Source organism: Hippocampus comes, unplaced genomic scaffold, assembly GCF_001891065.2.
Source record: "Hippocampus comes isolate QL1 unplaced genomic scaffold, H_comes_QL1_v1.1 scaffold22, whole genome shotgun sequence".
In the NCBI taxonomy this organism is placed as follows: Eukaryota; Metazoa; Chordata; class Actinopteri; order Syngnathiformes; family Syngnathidae; genus Hippocampus; species Hippocampus comes.
Genome location: NW_017806175.1, coordinates 2,482,122 through 2,501,815, shown reverse-complemented (window position 1 = coordinate 2,501,815; position 19,694 = coordinate 2,482,122). Strand labels below are relative to the sequence as shown.

The following is a 19,694-nucleotide window of genomic DNA, read 5'->3' as shown; positions in this document are numbered from 1 at the left end:
CACTGAGATGGCGAACGTGGATGAGAAAGATACGCTATTTGTGGTTAAGAAATGATTTTTGGACTAATTAAGTGAAAGCGGGTGGTCCTGTGGCACACCTGTTGATAATTCACTCATACGCATAGACTCAGTCAATATGTCCGCCAGTCAATCATTCACTCTCACTAACACTCTCTCAAACGCACACACTCGGGTGTAAATGCAGATCATCTCCTCACAGCAGCCAAGAGTGAGATGAACATGTTCGACGAAAAGCTTGTTTTCCTTTTTTTGCTTGTCGGACTTGAATGCAGCACACACACTGATAGGGAGAGAGACAGAAAGCGGGGGGACCAGATGAGCCTCACTGAACAGCAACAGGGTCCTGTTTCAAAAACACACACACACACACGCGCACTCCTACACACACTCGCGCGCTCGTACACACGCACACACACACACACACACACACACACACACACACACACACACACACACGTGCAACCGAGCGTCGAGAGCAGCATCGGTCCGAGCCGCTGGTGGTTGCCCTTCACCGCTTCGCCGAGGCACGAAGCCCGCCGGGAGACGACGACGACTAAGAGGGGAAGGAGAAGAAACCCCCCCGTTGATGGGAAGAGGAGGGTCGGGGCTTGTTTTGGGAGGTGCTAGAGGGAAAGAGCGAGAGAGCTGTTGCAAGAGAACATCACAACATCGCAGCAGCTTGCAGATGTGGAAGGAGCGCCGCTCAAGTTCCCGTCCTGGGTGAGCCTCTTTCCCGTATTCGGCACACTTTTTTTTTTTTTAAACACACGCTCACTCCAGTTTTACATTTAGACGAGTGTCGCCACTTTGTAGCGCTTCCTCGACTATCCTTCCTTCATTTTTCTTCACGTCACGAGAACGTGTGTGCGTTCGCGTGCGCGTCTTCGGCCAGCGGCTCTCAATCAGACTTTAATGATGTGAAGGTGCTGCAGTTTTTGAGTCGATCCCCCCACAGTAGCTTGCTTGTCACATCTAAGACCGCCTTGATCGTGGCTCCTCTTCACATCCCATCCAAAAGCTTCAGGACAGTTTACTGTCACCTGCCATAGCCAACAATGCAGTTATCACCAAAGGGAATTATGATGCTGATTGCTTGTCTCGCAGCCTTAATGAGCCCTCCACCTCCATTGCTTGTCACCTTAGAAAAGAGCGGCACTCTGTGTACTGTATTGATTGATGGCATCTGTGCATGAGCCCCCAGTGTGAAGATTTAACTAATGTCCCAGTCGATGCGCTGACGTGCTGCTTAAGCTGACCGAAGCCACAGATAGAGCAGTCATTAGCCCACTTGGAGCAGTAGGAAACATACTGCTCACCTTTTCCGAATTTCAGAGGAAGCAGTTTGAGTGCCCAGACCAGCAATCTGCTCATGACTGGGGTGCCCTTGGGCAAGGCCTCTACTGTCCCTAAAAAGGGAACGAGGCTGTGCCAGCCATGCATGTGGCTCCATGCCAATTGGCCGACTGCTTATGTCATGGTGTTGTGCAACCATTTTGCCACTATTCTGCTCTAAAATTGTTGACTTCTATCCTTGTGCGCTTCTTCTGTTGGCTTTTGTGTCGCGCGCTTCTGTCACTCTTTGTCACACAACTGGAGGCGGAAAAGACGTGGCGCAAAGAATCCATTTGGACACCAGAATGAGAATGAGAAAAGTGACAAATGGTGACGGCGGTGTGCTGCACAAAACCTGAAAAAGAAGCACAGAGTAAGACAAAGCGTGACAGCCATGTCTAACATAAAAGGTGGGGGTGATGGTTTGACCCCCCCCACCCCCACCTCCCCACAAATTTATAAACCCACAAGTCGGTCCACTTTTTTTTATATACTTGTGTATTTGGTATATTTGATATGATTGATATTCATAAACATTTATGTATATGTGGTACAAATTAAGATATTTGTGTTAATTAAAAAATACATGAGACGAGGACTTTGAAAAAAATAACCACCTATTAAATCGCAACACTACTTTGCCTGACTAAAGTCGGTGTAGGTAATGCTAACATTGTAAAACGCCATAGATGAGCTAACGGATCTATCAATGTTGTGGTGTTGTAAGCCTTTTAGCAACTGATATTTGAACACAAACGATGAGACAACACATATACATAATATAACAATACTCACAGGCATATATTCTTTATCCCTAGCGAAAAATGACTAATAATATTGCAGCTTGTGGAGTCAATTGTGAAACTCCTTGTGTCGCGATGTCTGTATGATACTGCCCCCAGGTGGCCAAGGCGCATACACCAAAAACTGCAACACTATATCCATTGAATTGAAGCAAAAAAGGCGGCAAATGCCCTTTAATTTACATTCTGTTCAATTATGACATTATTGTATGTTTTTATAAATTATATTACTGTAGTATTTGTCTTATTATAAACACATTCAAATGTTTTGCTCTTGCGAGGGAGGCTGGAACGGATCCCTGGCATTTCCATTCATTTTAATGGGCAAAGATGATTTGCAAAGATGTTGCCGAATACTGTGACATATGCACTTGGTCAGTGAACACACAGTCATCAGCTCGGCCTCAACAGTCTTGTTTCTTCATTGTCACGTCTTGTATGTTGCCCGTATTGTGTTCTTGCTGTGTGCAGTGAAGGCTCGGGGGCCAATATATTCTTAGTCGGTGGCGCTTCCGTTTTGGTTCACGACAGAGTCCAAATGGGTCCTCCAAGCCAAGTCCTTATTGATTGAGCAACCGCCACCTCTCATTTTGATTGAAGATGTCCTGGACAGCTTTGGCATGTCATTATCCGCCCCACTTTGTTGTATCGTGACGTTCTGGATCGTTAACCACCTGTCAGGAGCCGCGAATGTTGCTTTGTAGCGTCGATGTGAGCAAGTGGCCATTGGAATGAATGCAATCGGAGCAGAGGGGCGCGCTGATGATGTCAGTAATAAAACGTCTGCTGACAGGTCAATTAGTCCTTCAGAGTGCATTGTTGAACCCCTCGCCCCCCCCCTTGCCGTCCATTTCTTTGCCCTGCTCTTCTCATTCTGATTCTTTCGGCTGCACATAAAGCTGTCAGCGGCGCTCAAGAGCCACATTAAGTCCACTTAACGATATCGCTGCCAAGCTGCATTGTTTTCAGCTTTACGGCGGCACTAAAACGCACGTGCACGCACGGTTGGTGAGATGTGAGCGCCGATGCTGCTCGAGGTGAAATCAGAGCCTCGGACTGACTTTTCCCATAGCTGCGTTGTGGAGGTGAGGCAGTCAGCTGAATGTCCGCCACTCCAAGGCCTATTAAACGGGTCGGGTGGCGCTGGAACCTAAATGCAACCTTCGGCGACATCAAGGGCTTTTTATTCTTGAACATTTGTGATGATGATAGCAAGTCCACAAAAGTGGATTTTAAATAATTCAGGGCAAAAAAAAAAAAAACCCGCTCTACTCACTCACTTGCTGAAAGCAAGACTATTATTTAAATTAGACTACGTTATCATGATAAAACAAGATGAACTGGGCTCATTAAATATATTAGAGATGGCCTAAAAATATTTACCCCCCCCTCCCATTCAGTCTTTAAAAAAAAAGTTATTTTTAATTAATAAATTAAAAATAATATGAATAATTAATAACTTCCAATGACAGGGAAAATGACATAGAAAACTCAAAACAAACTGTTTTGTGCTTCTGCCTTTTATGGCAATGGGCTTTAGACAAAAATTGCAGCGTGTGATCACTTATTCCATGCTTGCCTGTCACCACAAACCCAAACTAGATCCAAAACGACAACAATATAATTCTTTTATGGGAACAAACTTTTAACAAACCTTTGCACTCTCCGCTAGCCATGCCGTGTTGGGCTAATGTGTCTAATGCTAATGTGACAGAAAAGAGTCTGAAGTCTTTGCAACAAAAGACTTACTGGAAAAATATTCATTTATTGCACATTCCAAAAACGTGTGGCAGGTCAATGGAGCAGTCTAAATTGTCCCTAGGTGTGAATGTGAGCGCGAATGGTTGTTTGTCTATGTTTGCCTTGCTATTGGCTGGCAATCAGTTCAGGGTGTCCCGCGCCTAGTGCCCGGAGACGGCTGGGATAGGCTCCAGCACCCCCCGCGACCCTTGTGAGGATAAAGCGGATCGGAAAATGGATGGATGGATGGGTGGGTAGTTCAGAAAGGTCCAATTCCCATTTGATCACACACGGGCACGTGTGCACACGTAACGTACGTCTCAGATAATTGCAATTGCTCCTCTCACCAATTTGTTGCCTACTGACACACGTGAACAAATGGATGCGATTGATCCCCTTTCCAGTTGATAATGATATCCGCCACTTTGCATAAAAGAAATACACACAGCAACTAAATTGCCGTCGGCCGGTATGTTTGCAGAAATACGGCAAAACTATAAAGCGGATTTGCATAAGGGGTGTCGCATGAACAAAGATGACACTATAACTCACTGTCGGATTTCCAGCTCCCTGCTTCATAATTAAAATAATGAAGTCCCATCCGCCCTTACGCTTGGTAATATATTTTTCCGCCATAGTAAATGGAACTTATATTGAGATGTTTATACTTTCATGTTATTTAATTTTAATGTACTTTTCTTCTTCGACCCTGCATAGAGCATATGAATATTTGATAATGTTATCACATTAGATTAGATTTTCCAGCGTGTTCCGAATTGTTGGTTTTACCACTAGGGGCAGATCTCAGCGTCTAATGAAAAAAATGGAAGCAATCAAGAGAGTATTTAGTCGGTAAAATACTGCGTAGGCACTGGAGGAAATGTATTTAATGAAACCCATGTTGAACGCGGCAGAGTTCTGTCATGTGGAGGAGTCCTCATGTGTTGTCGCAATGGTGCAATTTATGCTGCGGCCTGCATAATTCATAACTATCTTAGCCTACATGAATAATGAATATATCACAGCTTGTTTTGGACTAACCCACGCGGCGCCGAAACGTCCAGCGGAGCCCACGTTAATGCTTAATGGGCCTGTTTTGAAGTAAATGGCCGTCGGGCTCGAATAGAAAGTGTCAGGTGTTGACGGGATTGGCTTGACGGGCTCTGAAGCTGCTGGTCAGCGAAGAGAGGAGGCCGCTCGGATGAGCGAAAACGTTCTGCAATCAAATGAATGCGTGGATTCATCACTTCAAATTTTCATGAAACAATGGTATGCTAATATAAATGTTATATTTTATATATATACTTGGATTTTGAGACAAGCAGCATGATGAAATCAAAACCATAGTATTCCTACACTGTATCACCATTCATCTAAATTGTGATTATTATTATTCATTTATTTTTTTGGGGCGGAGGGGTGCAGGAGGGGGTGGATAAATCAACTAAATACTAGTTAACAGAAATCTGAGATTTACACAGATTTTTTTTTTAATGGTTTTGTAGTTGGCCCCTCACATGAGGGGAAGGAAAGCCACACTTGCGAACACACTTTTTTGTGTACTAAACATCGAAAACACACAAAGAAAATAACTGCACTCAGGCAGGAGCTGCTGTCAGCCACAGCTCACGCTCACTCACTCACTCACTCACTCGGACTTGGGATCGATGGTCACCCACTTGGCCCGACCTCTTAATGTTGCATATCTAACAAGATACTCCGGAAAGTGTGTGTGTGTGTGTGTGTGTGTGTGTGTGTGTGTGTGTGTGTGTGTGTGTGTGTGTAAAATCCAGAGAACATCCAAAGTTTGGAATCATTTCACCCTAAAACTAAGACAACAAAATACAATGTTAACTGCAAAACAGGCTGACAAAAGTTTGGGATTTTTTTGATTCACTTGACCTGCACGTTTGTTTTCGGGAATGTTGTTTAGCCATGCACTTTTTTTTTATTTTTTTTTTTAACTCATTCACTCCCAAAGACGTTTTTTAAACGTCTCTTCAGACTTGGTCTAGAATTGGCTGCTACTGAATGAATTTTAATCTGACAACTTGATTAACCGATGAGACATTTGGTAGAGTACTTGATTCGCAAAGATATTCAGTAGCTTCAGCCCGCTTATGTAGTCTCTGTATGAATGATAGATCTCTCTATATTATCTGATTATCAGAGCCTGTACTGTTACATTTCCATTACCCTGTTCTGTGGCGTACCCAAGTGAACCATATCAATCGGTTAAAACCAGACGATACCGTTCCACTTTTTGGCACTCGTCACCCGGAGTCGGAACCACTAGCTTCCTCTAACGTCATGCTCCTCTGATGTCATATTATTTACAGGCTGAGCTGAACGCTCCTGCTAGGTGAATATAAAACAATTGGCGGTCCAGTTTTAGTGCCGTTCCTGTATGATACACTTGTTGTTGTTGCTGTCTCCGGTTCATTTCACTTTATGTGCTTCCAAAGCTGCCTCCAGATTGAAATGCTGTGACTAAGTAGCCATAAAGCAAAACATTCAGTAGCGCGAATGGACCACCATGACGGGAATGTGAGGCTCCTGCCCGCCTTCGCCATCTGGATGTGACTGTTCCCGACGCTTGCCTTTTACCGGTCTGGCTCCAAGCCAGTGCGAATCCATACTTGAACGTCATCTCCCTCCAATCCATAAAGCGCAACATTTGATCCACGCTTAGCGAATCAAATCTATGAATAAAACCAAATTAGATCAAAGTGCCATTCTCTCCTTCGCCTTCTCGGAAAACAGTTTGTGGAACGTGATATTGGAGACGGCCGCTTCCTGGCTGGAGCTAAAAGAGCAGAACAACTTGAGCAGCGTGCGCTCCTATCAGCAGTTGGGAATAACATCCACTGCAGATGACATGTTGGATTTTTGACTTGGTAAAGCAAGCAGCTTGTGGCTCATTGATTCTTCTTTCTTGAAGACAAAGAAATAAGATAAAAGACAATTTGATGTTTCCCAGCGTTAGAGTAGAAGTGAATTACAAAATGTATGAAATTGATACAACCAGCTGGTCTCGGAAACGTCGAACTCGGTCCGCAACTGTGACGCAATTACCCTGCTAAGAGGGCAAGCAAATAAGCAATTTGGTCTCGTGGGGTCTTCAGAGTCGCCGCGATTGATCAGTCGCGCTGGTTTCTCTTGAAAAAGAGAGAGATCCATAATTGCGCGACACATCAACTCACTAGTCAGAGCCGTTCTAAAAAGTGAGGCCTGACTTACGTTCAGTGTGAACAAGAAATGAGTCAGTTCCTAACTCAGCGACAGTCGCGCAAAAAGACATTCTGAAAGTCAGCAGGTCAAAATTTGCGTGACACAGACCGGAAAGTCAGACAACAGAGATGAACGAAGCAACCTTACTCATAATTAATGAGAGACCATTTATCCTGATTGGCTAAAAATAGATATCCCTATACAGTGGTACCTCTACGTACGAAATTAATTGGTTCTGGAAGAAATTTCTTCACAAGAACAATTTGTAAGTAGATACGTGTTTTCCATGTATGTGCCCTAATCCGTTCCAAGCCCCGCCCCCCCAAAATTCAGACATGAGTGTTCTCTCAAGCACAAAGCTGAATCAAAATATGTCACAAATACATGTTACAATTAGATTATTGTGCAATAAATGAGTTGTGCAGAATGTAAAAAAACAAAACAATGAATAGCATAAAGAATAAAAATGATGGTCATTTAACTTTTAACTGCATCCTCATCGGTTTTTGTCCTCTTTAGTTCATGTTCTCTCTCAGAAGTGGTTTTTGCCTGGCGTGTTGTAAAGAACTAATCCAAGGACGTTTGCCTTTGTCGGCTTTTAACAATCCTTCGAAAATGTCCAAGGCAAACATCGGCATAGTGAGCGATCGCCCGACTCGTGAACACTTTTTCTGGGTGATTCACATTTACGAGGTGCAAATGACGAGGACGCTGCATAGACACTATTTATCTGTACACACACAGACACATACGATAGAGGTCCATCTTAGCCAATGGGATGCCAGAAAGATGCTCAGTAATAGCCAATGGCAGAGCAGCTAGAAGTATGTTGCGTTCAGGAAACTCCGAGCTGCGAGTAGCAGCCCCTCCCTGCTGTATTTTTACCTTTCGTATCTTGAAATTTCTTTCATAACAAGAGGCAACATTTTCCTCTTGAGGTGTTTCGTAAAAAAAAAAAAAAAAAAAAAAAAATTTCGTATGAAGAGACGTTCGTAAGTAGAGGTACCACTGTACAGTATTTGAAAAATATGACGAGTTGAGCATCCGCTGTAAATGGTGAACTACACCCCGGACTGGTCAGCAGTCAATCCCCGGGCACATACCGAGACAGAAAACCACTGCCGCTCACACCCCTGATTGAAAACTGATCCTGCCTCCCAAGTCAGGCAAGCGTACCACAAAATCATCTGCGACTTTTGTCTTCTGGATGCCTTTGAGAGTTTATCACTTACAACTTAGGAGAAAGAACACTGGTCGAAAAAGATTTATGTCACATCAGGAAATACAGTCTATCGGCTCCCGGCGATAAAATGATTCAATGCTCGGAGGCTTTCACTCCTTCCAGTTGGTTTACCGACCGCATTTGCAGCAGCTGTGCCCCGGCAACCACGACATACCGTCCTGTCGACCCACTTGTGAACCACTCGCGTCCGCCGGGCCGACTCGAGTTTTGCCCAGCTTTTCATGGTCGCGCACGATAGCGCTTTCATCAGGCACTTTCCAGTGATGTAATTACAGCCCAGATTAGACTCGTGTCGTAAGAAACACCGGAACGGGGGCTTATCAGCTCATTTTGTCTTTTGCCTCCGCTCTGAAACGCAATCATCTCAATTTCATCCTAGCGAGCGCAAAACAGAAGCCGAGAACGCCGCTTTAATCGATGGAATGCGGTTAGCGTCACGTGAAAGTAAGTGCACGTAGCACAGCGGGGAGTTTATGCAATCCAGAGCCACTTGCGACGTATTCTCAAGGGTCTTCCGGGGGTGTAAAAACTATTTTCTCCACAAGTACGGAACATATTGAGTTTCCTCCATCGGCCTGTAAACTGCGTTCCACGTCTGGACGCCGGCCTAGAATTAAATCAGAAAGTAGGCCGTGTCACTTTTGACTGGATTTTCTGTGCAAGAAATTAAGGCAATGCTGTGCGACTATTTTCTTCGAGCCATATAATGAAAAATGGACATGAAATGTTCCTTGTGCTGAGGGTCATTCCGGTTTTGCCGTCCTGAGGTGTCGCTGTAACGAAAGCTGGACTTGGTGCATGAGAGCGCAGCCGGAGATCAGATAGAGGTAACCCTTCCAAACCGGGCTGACTTCAGTCGCATCGAGAATGTAAACTTTGCTGTGATATTGGTCCGTTGGGTATATTGATGGGGGGGGGAAATTTTTTTTCGAAACCTGGAAGCTGTTTTTAATTTTGGGGGGGAGAAAATGCATAAGATGTCTTACTTAAATGATAGTTTTAATTCCAAGTTGTTTGGATCCCCGTATATTATTTGTACCATTTCCTTCTAATTTCTCGTAAACTCCACAGAGTGTTCACCGCTCGCTGTATATTCATGAGATTGTGTTGATCGCGAGGGATTTTAAATGGTAGTCCTCCTCCGTGTAGAGCTTAATGATACGGAGGTCAGGCGGCGGTCAGAAAGTCCTGTTGGACTCGTTGTCTTCATTACCGTTTTTTTTTTTGAACGCTTAACTTAAAGGATTACAAAGACCAGCTGCCAGCTGACCGAAAAGATGTCACATTTGACTTCGTTAGGGAAATGTTAATTGGCGCTCGGCTGCTATTCTCCCCCTTTTGTTTTTTTTTTTTGTTGTTTTTTTTTTTACTTGGGGTTTAACTCCGTTATAAGGAAGAATTTGATGGCTTTGAACTCATGTGGACATAAAGGGAGTCATAAGTACGTTCTCTTCTCCGATGTTTGAATGAGTTATATGGATTCTGGAGTGATCTGATGACACACTAAAACTATACTGTTATGAGAGGGGACGCATTATATATTTTTCCCAAGCTATCATTTGAAAGGGATGTCAAATCCTTCCGATCTCTCCCTTGTTTTCTTTCTGCATCGTTGAAACTAATAAATCAGCAGTTGTGCGTGTGTGTGTGTGTGTGTTTAAGCGAGGCAGGCTGGTGCGATGAGATTGTGCCCAACAGACACTCCGCCACACATGCGCGCTCTCTTCCGTTTTCATCAGGGGTCGCCTGTCAAAATTGTTTGATTAGAAGAAGTCTGCCGAGATTCTTTTGTCAACTTTCTCCTCTCGCTTTATTTCAGGCTGCTGATGAACTACTGTGTCTTCGGGTAGACATGCACTTTTGCCCGCATTAGGTATCCAGTCTAACACAAAATTCCGCACCGATATTTTCTTAGTTTGCGATTTGCCCAAGCGCCACTCATGTACATGATGTAGAATGTCGAATATGTTGTTTTTGTATCACTGCACGAACGGACAAATTCGACTATAATACATAGCAAAAGGTGATGTCGAAGAATTTTACCCAGATGTTTTGTTTTTAGATTTCTAAAGCAGCATACGGCTCATTACTGGAGGTTATTTTTGTACCCCCTATTTCAAGCAACTGTAGACAAAATGTTTGTAATCATGAATTGGCTCCATGTGTAAGTGTCATGGCAGCTTATGTGTACCGATTGCCATGCATCTGCTCAATGGAACCCATCTTCATTTATGTGCGCATGGGTGGAGCTTTCTTTCTTTCGGTACTTTGGCAGACGCGCAACCGTTAGAAACGGGCGGTTTGCTCCGTTGTGGGTGTGAACACAACCGACGAGCTTCGCGGGTAACAGAAGCAAACCTCTCCTTCCCTTTAAATTCAGTTTTGCGAGAGGCGCGCTGTCTTTGACATTGCGGAAGCAGAAACGGACTCGTTGGAGTCCATGCAGAAGATCAAAGAGTGCAAAGGATGTTTCGAAGGAACCGTCAGCGCTCCTGCGCATGTGGATGTTGTAATTTGGCCGGGGGCCAGCACAAATCACCACTGTGAAGTTGGCGCTTGGAAGACGGCCCTCCAACCTGATTTTTCATTCCAGATGTGGACCGTAAACGCAAAAAGAGACGTAATGAAAATTTAATGAGCACACAGGCTGCTGCATATGATCAACATGGTGAAGCAGCATGTTGCTGTTGCACTTAATTGTTCTACGCCCTGTTCTCAGCGATCGTAATCGTACGTTTGCAAGAAATGAACACATTGAAATCTTGTTGATTGAATGTATTGTCTCGCGTTAGACTGTACCTAATGAATTGCCCATCGTAGTGCTATACGTTTTCCTGTATAGCGTGTCGCGTGTAGTCTTATAAATAGCAAGCAAACGTCAGTGAGGCTTCGATGGCGTGCCGTCACATCGCTGGCGCATGACAGGTGAGCTGAAGAGCACGTGGAGTGGATGAGTGGAGTGGACGTGAAGACAGCATTCTGAATTGATGAGGGGAGGCAGAAGCGCTGCCGGCAGACATCGTCCAAATGCCGCTCGGCTCCTCTCACGCACGCTGTCATCGCGCTTTCATTTCGAAGAAACGCATTGATCCCGTGACGGGTTCGCTGTCATCACCCGCCCACAGCCTCACGCTCAAATCAGAGCCACTTTTGTTGTTCTTTTTTTTTCTTTTCTTTTTTTTTTGGGACTGCCTCGCTCTGTCTGATGTCATAGCGCATCGTCTCAAAGGAACTCGTAAATAATTTGCGCGAAGCGGGCTGAGATTGCTGCCGTTTGCGGCAACGAAGACTTTCTCGTTGGGGTTTTCTGGCTTCGGGTTCGTGTTGTGTCACAACGGATCTGTTTCACATGCAGACGAGGGCCCAATTACTCGTTGCCCTCAGCTGTACCTCGACGGAGACTCTTTGCATCGCCGCCATCTTGTCTTTTGCTACTAAGTGGCGCGGTGACACAGATTGGTCATCCTGCAAACTGGCATTTCCCATTTCAGTTTGGGCTAAATTTCTCTGGAGCTACTTGATGCGACTTCCTGCATCTGATTTTTCCCCCCACCAAGCATCCTCCTTGCTTCCAAAATGTAATACTACTTAAAGTAATTACGTCTAAAATAGAACCTCGGTTTTTGTTCTGAATCTGTTCCAGGAAGTCCGACTGAATCCGAATCATACAAAATCTTTCTGTAATGTGCTAAGATGCCTCAAAATGGTGCTTGAGCCCTGACCAATAGGAAAGTAGTAATTGGTGTCAAAGAGGTATGTTGAATTAACACATCTCGACTGAGAGATGAAGACCTCCGTCAAATCAGAGCCACTTTTGTTGTTCTTTTTTTTTCTTTTCTTTTTTTTTTTGGGACTGCCTCGCTCTGTCTGATGTCATAGCGCATCGTCTCAAAGGAACTCTTAAATAATTTGCGCAGAGCGGGCTGAGATTGCTGCCGTTTGCGGCAACGAAGACTTTCTCGTTGGGGTTTTCTGGCTTCGGGTTCGTGTTGTGTCACAACGGATCTGTTTCACATGCAGACGAGGGCCCAATTACTCGTTGCCCTCAGCTGTACCTCGACGGAGGCTCTTTGCATCGCCGCCATCTTGTCTTTTGCCTCTAAGTGGCGCGGTGACACAGATTGGTCATCCTGGAAACTGGCATTTCCCATTTCAGTTTGGGCTAAATTTCTCTGGAGCTACTTGATGCGACTTCCTGCATCTGTTGTTTTCCCCCCACCAAGTATCCTCCTTGCTTCCAAAATGTAATACTACTGAAAGTAATTGCGTATAAAATGGAACCTCGGTTTTTGTTATGAATCTGTTCCAGGAAGTCCGACTGAATCCGAATCATACAAAATCTTTCTGTAATGTGCTAAGATGCCTCAAAATGGTGCTTGAGCCCTGACCAATAGGAAAGTAGTAATTGGTGTCAAAGAGGTATGTTGAATTAACACATCTCGACTGAGAGATGAAGACCTCCGTAGGTTGTGGGGGAGCTAATTTTAGCCTGGGTTGTTTGTGAAAGTTTCAGAGTCTTGTGCTGCTTCACATGAAAGTCTGATGAATATTTTTTTTGGGATCAATTTGGAAGCCATTTATTTTTACGTTGAGAAAGGAAGTGTTTTGGGACCACAGATATAGTATCTTTAGTTTAAACTATAACAAACTTTGTATTTCAGGCAATCAAAGATTTGGGTCGAGTGTCAGTTACTTTTTATTTTAATTTTTTAAATATACTTGTCAAGTCAGGTGGTTTACTGTATAACTGCCTGTAAATTCTGATACGTTACATCACTAGTGTATAACTTCCCGCAAAGCAATTGCAGAATGTAAAAGTATGGCATTGAACTAACGCACAGATGGCTTTTAACAAGACAACAACGCCAAAACATGATAGCCTCACACTCTATTCACCATCTGGCCCCAAACAAACAACGTTTTATGACATTAACTCTGATTGGCTGGCAACCAGTCCTGGGTGTCGCCCACCTCTTGCCCAAAGTCATTTGGCAGAGACTCCAGCTCACCAAGGACCCTCGTGAGGAAAAATGCTATCGAAAATTGCTAGATGGATAACAACATTATAAATAATCATAATTTATGCGACAGGCATTATGTGTAGGACACGGGAGGCTATTTATGATTGATGTCTGTTCCGTCCGATGACGCATCAACAGTGTCTGAAAAGCCACTGACAGCTCTGACAGGCCATTTAAAGCGAAACCCAAGTCATAGTGAGGGAAATCAGTGCTGACAGAGTGATTGCAATCCTAGATTCATTCAAAATTGCTTGCAAGAAATGGTTTACAGGTGGCAAAAAAAGACTGTGGTCACACTGAGATAAAGGCAATATTGTCATGTTTTTCTTTTAAAAAAAAAAAAAAAAAAAAGCTCTTCTGACGAGTCATAAAAAACCCTGTTTAAGTCTTCGGGGGTCCTGTCTTCTGCAAATGAGCTACTGCTCTCCCCGGCCGACAAAAATTTGGCATTACTGTACCATGATGACAAATAAAACAGCTGCTGGTGAAACTACTGCTTTATAGCCATGCTTGAACTAGTCAGACCACGACAGGATGTGGGACAGGATTGTCCCTGTGTGATTCTCTTTATATGTTGGCACACAGGTTAAGTTTCTGTTTTTCTGGCTGTGATGGTTAAGATGGTGACTCCAACCATGGAATAGTATGTTTAAGTCATATTTATAAGAAATAAAGGCTAATAACATTCATTCATTCATTCATTCATTTCCCGAACCGCTTGATCCTCACTAGGGTCGCGGAGGCTAATAACAATTTTAGTTAAATGAACGTACTGGGTGAAATGGCATAAAATTTGCATCATTGTGAAAATGACATGACAGTACGTACCTAAGATTTTTGCCAATCGGGCTCATTTGCAATTTCCCTGCCAAATATAATGTATGACCTCATCTAAATATGCACAAATAAAACAAGCGCAGTGAGACACAATCTGCTTGGCAGCTCAGTGAGTGAAGCATTTCGCCATCTCCACGTGCTTTGTGAATTTATTGAGATGCTATCCCCCGGCTCCATTTTTACCAAAAAGCCACACAATACCTTTCGGGAATTTGGTCCTCTATGTTATTATTTCATTTGTTTTAAGCTCCATTTTCTGACATCGGCAGTTTACCAAAGATTGACTTGGTTGTGGAAATTCACACTTGATTGGTGACAACTGAGACCCAAGTACGTGTACACAAGCAATTAAAATGTGACTTTGTCAAATTGTGTCAAACGCATTGTAAACCAAGTTGCTAAGCTAACGAGTAAAATAATGCCCAAATGTTTTTTTTGAGCAAGATTGAGCTGAGGCTGCCTCTCCCCCTTCTCCTCATCAATCTGCTTCCACCTCCGTCCTTCTGTTTCCTGTCACCGAAGCCTCATCACAGAGGCTGACAACTGCTGTCACACGCCAAGATTCGCTTTTCACTCTCAAGTTAGGGTGTTACTGTTTTTGCATTTGGATTAAAAACATTTTTTTTTTGTCCCCACCTCCCGTATAATGGGCTCCGCTATTAATCGCAGACAACCATGACACATCTCTCCAGCTCTTTAAGATGACAAGTTGCAACTGTCAGCCAGCCAAACCACGGCGTGCTACGCATGGCTGCCGTTTCGCCTGGCTCACAGTGCCTCACAACCCATTTCCTCGGCTCTCCTCCCCGCATGTTTCTGTCAGGATGTGTAATCCCTCACCACCTCCTCCAAAGTATTTCACATCTTTTCTTCCTTCTGTCACAGAGAGGGGACATCTCTCGCCGCTGCACTTTCGACTTTTGTTGTTCCCTTTTCAACAAAGCACTGCTTTACTTAACTTGTGTAAAGGTCAGCGCTTCCACTCATCGCTATCATTCCAAACCCGTGGCTTTGAACACCCCGAAGCCTCTCGTTGGATGAGCTAATCTCTCTGTAGACGTGGCACAGATACAGTCTGGTAGCTCTGAAAAGATGCCGCGTTCCAGACAAACATTCCTTCATTACTCAAGCAGACAAAATGCCTCAACACAATTACCCCATGAGTGACGAGCACCCGGATGTGATGCTTGAGGATGAAGCATCAGCTGTTATCTTTGTGTCGGTAACGTGGCCTTTAATTGCCTCGCAAGTCATCCTGTCATCAACACTCTGAAATTAACCTTTGTGAAATTCAAAAGCTGAACATTACCACCTTAATGGAATGTGCAGGAAAGCAACAACTTTTAATGAGGCCTCCTAGTCATGAGAGCTCTATTCAAAAGATTTTTACTGAGGTGTGAATTTAACTCATTTACTGCTGTGGACCAACCTTTTCCGACCACCAAGGTATACAGTATATTCATCAACTATGTTTTTCAACATAGGTAAGCGTCAAAGTGAATTTCCCACTTTGTCTGTGAAATTTGTAAACCACTGTAATGCAGATATTTTCAGTGCTTTGGTTTGGAGATCCGCACAGCTTTTGAGTGGAAGATAAAGAATAGAGGGTGAATGTCTATGATGAGATGAGAGAGAGCAATGGCAACTTGTTGGAAGGGAGACAATTTTAGGCACCTTGTACTCAGAATTTATTTATGTGTGTGTGTGTGTGTGTGTGTGTGTGTGTGTGTGTGTGTGTGTGTGTGTGTATATATATATATATATATAGAAATAAAAGGGTATATGTCCGAATGGGTTGTTGTGTGTGTGTGTGTGTGTGTGTGTGTGTGTGTGTGTGTGTGTGTGTCTCGCAATCATGAGTGGGCTCGATGTCGTTGAAAATGAATACGTTAATAATAATACTGATTTTATTAAATTTTCCATCCATTTTCTGTAGCAAAATAAATACACTCCCTATAGACAACATATTGTTGAATGAACACTTCAATCTTTCTCAGCCTTCTTTGAAAGGAGACATTTTATGTCTTATCCCCCTAATACCTGATATTCAAAACAATCAATGGTGGTGGAGATAAGATAAGAAAACCTTTATTGTCTCACAATGGCGACATTTGCAATGTAAAGCAGCAAAGTTTGGAGGGAAGTAGAGAAAGTAGATTTGTATGCACGAAATATATATATTTTTAAAATATACTGTACACAGGACAGAATGCAATATAAAAATACAAAATATGTGTATGTGCTGCATAAGGTAGCTGTGCTATTTACAATGGGTGAGTGGGGAAGAATCCAGGTTTTCAGGTGCATTTATTCAGTAGCCTGACAGAAGTCGGCAGGAACGAGCGGCTGTACCTCTCCTTCTTGCAGTGCTTCTCCAGTCAGTAATAGTTGTGTTGGATGCACCCCGGCTCGAAATAAGCCAATTTCATTATGCGCTCCCCTTACTCTGCTGTATAATAAATTGCGTGTATTCCAACCGAAATTGCCGGTCTTCCCTAATTCTGCGTTTTGGATCTCAGCAGCAACAAGATTAAAAGTGAGCAAAGCGTGATGGGAAGCCGGGCCGGGCGGCATTGGCGGCTCCTGTCGTCGCAGGATTAGAGGGCGGGTCAGTGAAGTAGGCCAGCAAAAATATGGACAGCAGACTATGAAAAACAGACGGGATGAGGACAGCCTGGCGCATTTCATCAGGGCGTCATTAGACACTATCCTGCAGCCCATGCTGTGTGTGTGTGTGTGTGTGTGTGTGTGTGCGTGTGTGTGTGTGTGTGTGTGTGTGTGTGTGTGTGTGTGTGTGTGTGTGTGTGTGTAAAACGGGATAATTATTGACTGGGGACACTTGTGGATATTATTTTTCACCTCGAGGCAGAATCTCAAGAGCTGTAATGTACAAAGTCTTGTCAGTATTTGGGAGACTTTTAATGTGCAGTTATTTTGAAGTAAAAACCGTAACCATTTTCTGTTATTTCTCAACTCTTGGGTTGCCTCCGCAGTTGTGAAGTCGAGTTTTCTTGTTGATTTACTTTATGTCAAGATGGTGGTAAATACCAAAGGTCAAAGGTAGCGGTAACATGAACTCATTCACTCCCAAAGACGTTTTTAAACTTAGAATTGGTCCAGAATTGGCTGGTACTGAATGAGTTAAATAATCCTCCTGGAATAAATGTACGTGGCGAATGCTAACAAGGCTTATTTGCACTCTACTACCATGTCGAATGTTTATGCGAGCACTTCACGCATTCCTGAATAGTCATTTTAGTTCTGCTCGAGATGTCCTGGCTCCCAATATTATGCTAAACGGATGGGTGCGACCAAAATGATTCTGAAAGGAAGCACGCATCCATGGAGAAAGTTCCCCAAAAAATTCGGCTTTTGCACCTTTTACCCAAATTCTCACCTCGTGTGACATTTCAAGGGCCCCTTCTTGGGCGGTATGAAATTGATGAGCCTACTGTTTGGAGAGTTGGCCTTTTGGCGGATGAGAATGAGGAGTTCAAAGGGTGCCGTGTTACGGCTGATGGGGAGCCTGCCTCAAATTTCACATATCTGCTCATGAGGAGGCGGGCTTATGTCTCCTTCCAAGCTGCAACATTCGAGCTGAAGTGTAATCATTATGCCGACTGCTAAAGATATTCTCTGCGCCGGCTGTAACACAACTCCCGGTATTGCTTTTCGTCAATAAAATTCATTGTGATTATTTTTTCCGTCATGGTCCAGTAGTGTAGCAGTGTGACCGCCATCAAGCTTCTCAATGCTGAACTGCATTCAGGGAAATGGAAAAAAAAAACCTGCCAAGCAGCAATTTTGCAGCACTGCTCCATTGTCAGTTGGCGAGCCATGGGCAAGGGATTGATGTGCTTTGATGAACGGCAAAGCGAAATGCTGGTAGCCTCACGTTTGTCCGAATGACATCTGAAATGGAGCTGAAAAAAGGATGTTTCTTTATCGAGACTTTTGGTACTTCTTGTGACATTTTGGTTTGTTGGTGTACTGTGGGATTTTTCAAATGTAAAATAAATAACTTGGGTGGTCCAGAGGTCATGGGTTCAATCCCGGCCGGCTCCGGCCTTCCTATGTGAAGTTTGCATGTTCTCCCCGTGCCTGCGTGGGTTTTCTGCGGGTATTCCGGTTTCCTCCCACATTCCAAAAACATGCATGATAGGCTGATGGAACACTCCAAATTGTCCTTAGGTGTGAGTGTGAGCGCGGAGGGTTGTTCGTCTCTGTGTGCCCTGCGATTGGCTGGCGACCCGTTCAGGGTGTCCCCCGCCTACTGCCCGAAGACAGCTGAGATAGGCTCCAGCACACCCGGCGACCCTTGTGAGGATAAGCGCATCGGAAAATTGACAGAGGGATGGATGACTTGATCTAGAAAATGGATGGAGGTAATTTAATCCCGTCCAGTGAGTTGTGAGAGAATAATTGTTTTGGTGGAAGTAATTGTCGGAATGCCGTTTCTTTGGCCTCATCACTGTCAGTTTGACTTGACAGTGGCTGTCAGTCAATCGTCTTCAGGCACACCGCCGGTGGACACCGTGTGAAATAGTCTTTCTGCTGGCCTCGTTTAACAAACGCCCCCCCGTCCGCCCTCGCACCTGGGACCTTCAGCGATTCCATCAGTGCCGCTTTATTACACGCGCGCAACTTTCTCTACCTCGCCATCGTCGGGCCATGAATTATGGATGGATGCCACTCGGGCAGCACCGCGAGCGGTCGACGCCGCAGGATTACTTTCAATTTGCGCAGCGCTACCCACGCTCCCTCGCCGAACTTGTTGAAGCCGCTTCCTCTCGGGACCTCTGGGGTCTTATTTAGATTAGCGCCTGAAACCCGACGCTTGGCAATCATATAATAAGGTTGAGGAAGGAATTACCAAGGAACTGAGTGTGTGAAGTCAGAACAGGCATGCAGTCTTATTATAAACAAGGCTCGGACGGTGGGTTCCATCCATCCATCCATTCGATTCCAACACGGCTAATCCTGTTAAGGGTCTCATTGCTGGATATGCATTTTTTTGTTTGACATGTTTTTGGGATGTTTTTCTGCATGATTTTCCAACCTTAATATGTGTCTTGGCTGAATATATTTTGGGAAACACTTCACTACCTAGGCGGCCCGGTGGTCCACTGGTTAGCATATCGACTACCTCACAGTGCAGAGGTATTGGGTTCGATTCCAGGTCCGGCCTTCCTGTGTGGAATTTGCATGTTCTTCCTATGCGTGCGTGGGTTTTCTCCGGGTACTCCGGTTTCCTCCCACATTCCAAAAACATGCATGACAGGCTGATTGAACACTCTAAATTGTCCCTAGGTGTGAGTGTGAGCGCGGATGGTTGTTCGTCTCTGTGTGCCCTGCGATTGGCTGGCAACCGGTTCAGGGTGTCCCCCGCCTACTGCCCGAAGACAGCTGGGATCGGCTGCGGCACAATCAGCGGTTTAGAAAATGGGTCGGCAACAAATTATCGCC

At 44.4% G+C, this 19,694-nt stretch overlaps 1 protein-coding gene across 2 annotated transcripts in view; it reads left to right on the top strand.

Annotated features, from left to right (window-relative positions):
* Positions 1 to 428: 428 nt before the first annotated feature.
* The window catches only part of lingo3a (leucine rich repeat and Ig domain containing 3a), a 33,096-nt gene continuing 13,830 nt past the window's right edge, over positions 429 to 19,694 (top strand). For both annotated transcript variants that reach the window (XM_019897112.1, XM_019897113.1), the window contains exon 1: positions 429 to 741. The gene's annotated coding sequence lies outside the window, so the exon portion shown is untranslated. The remainder of the gene's footprint in view (positions 742 to 19,694) is intronic.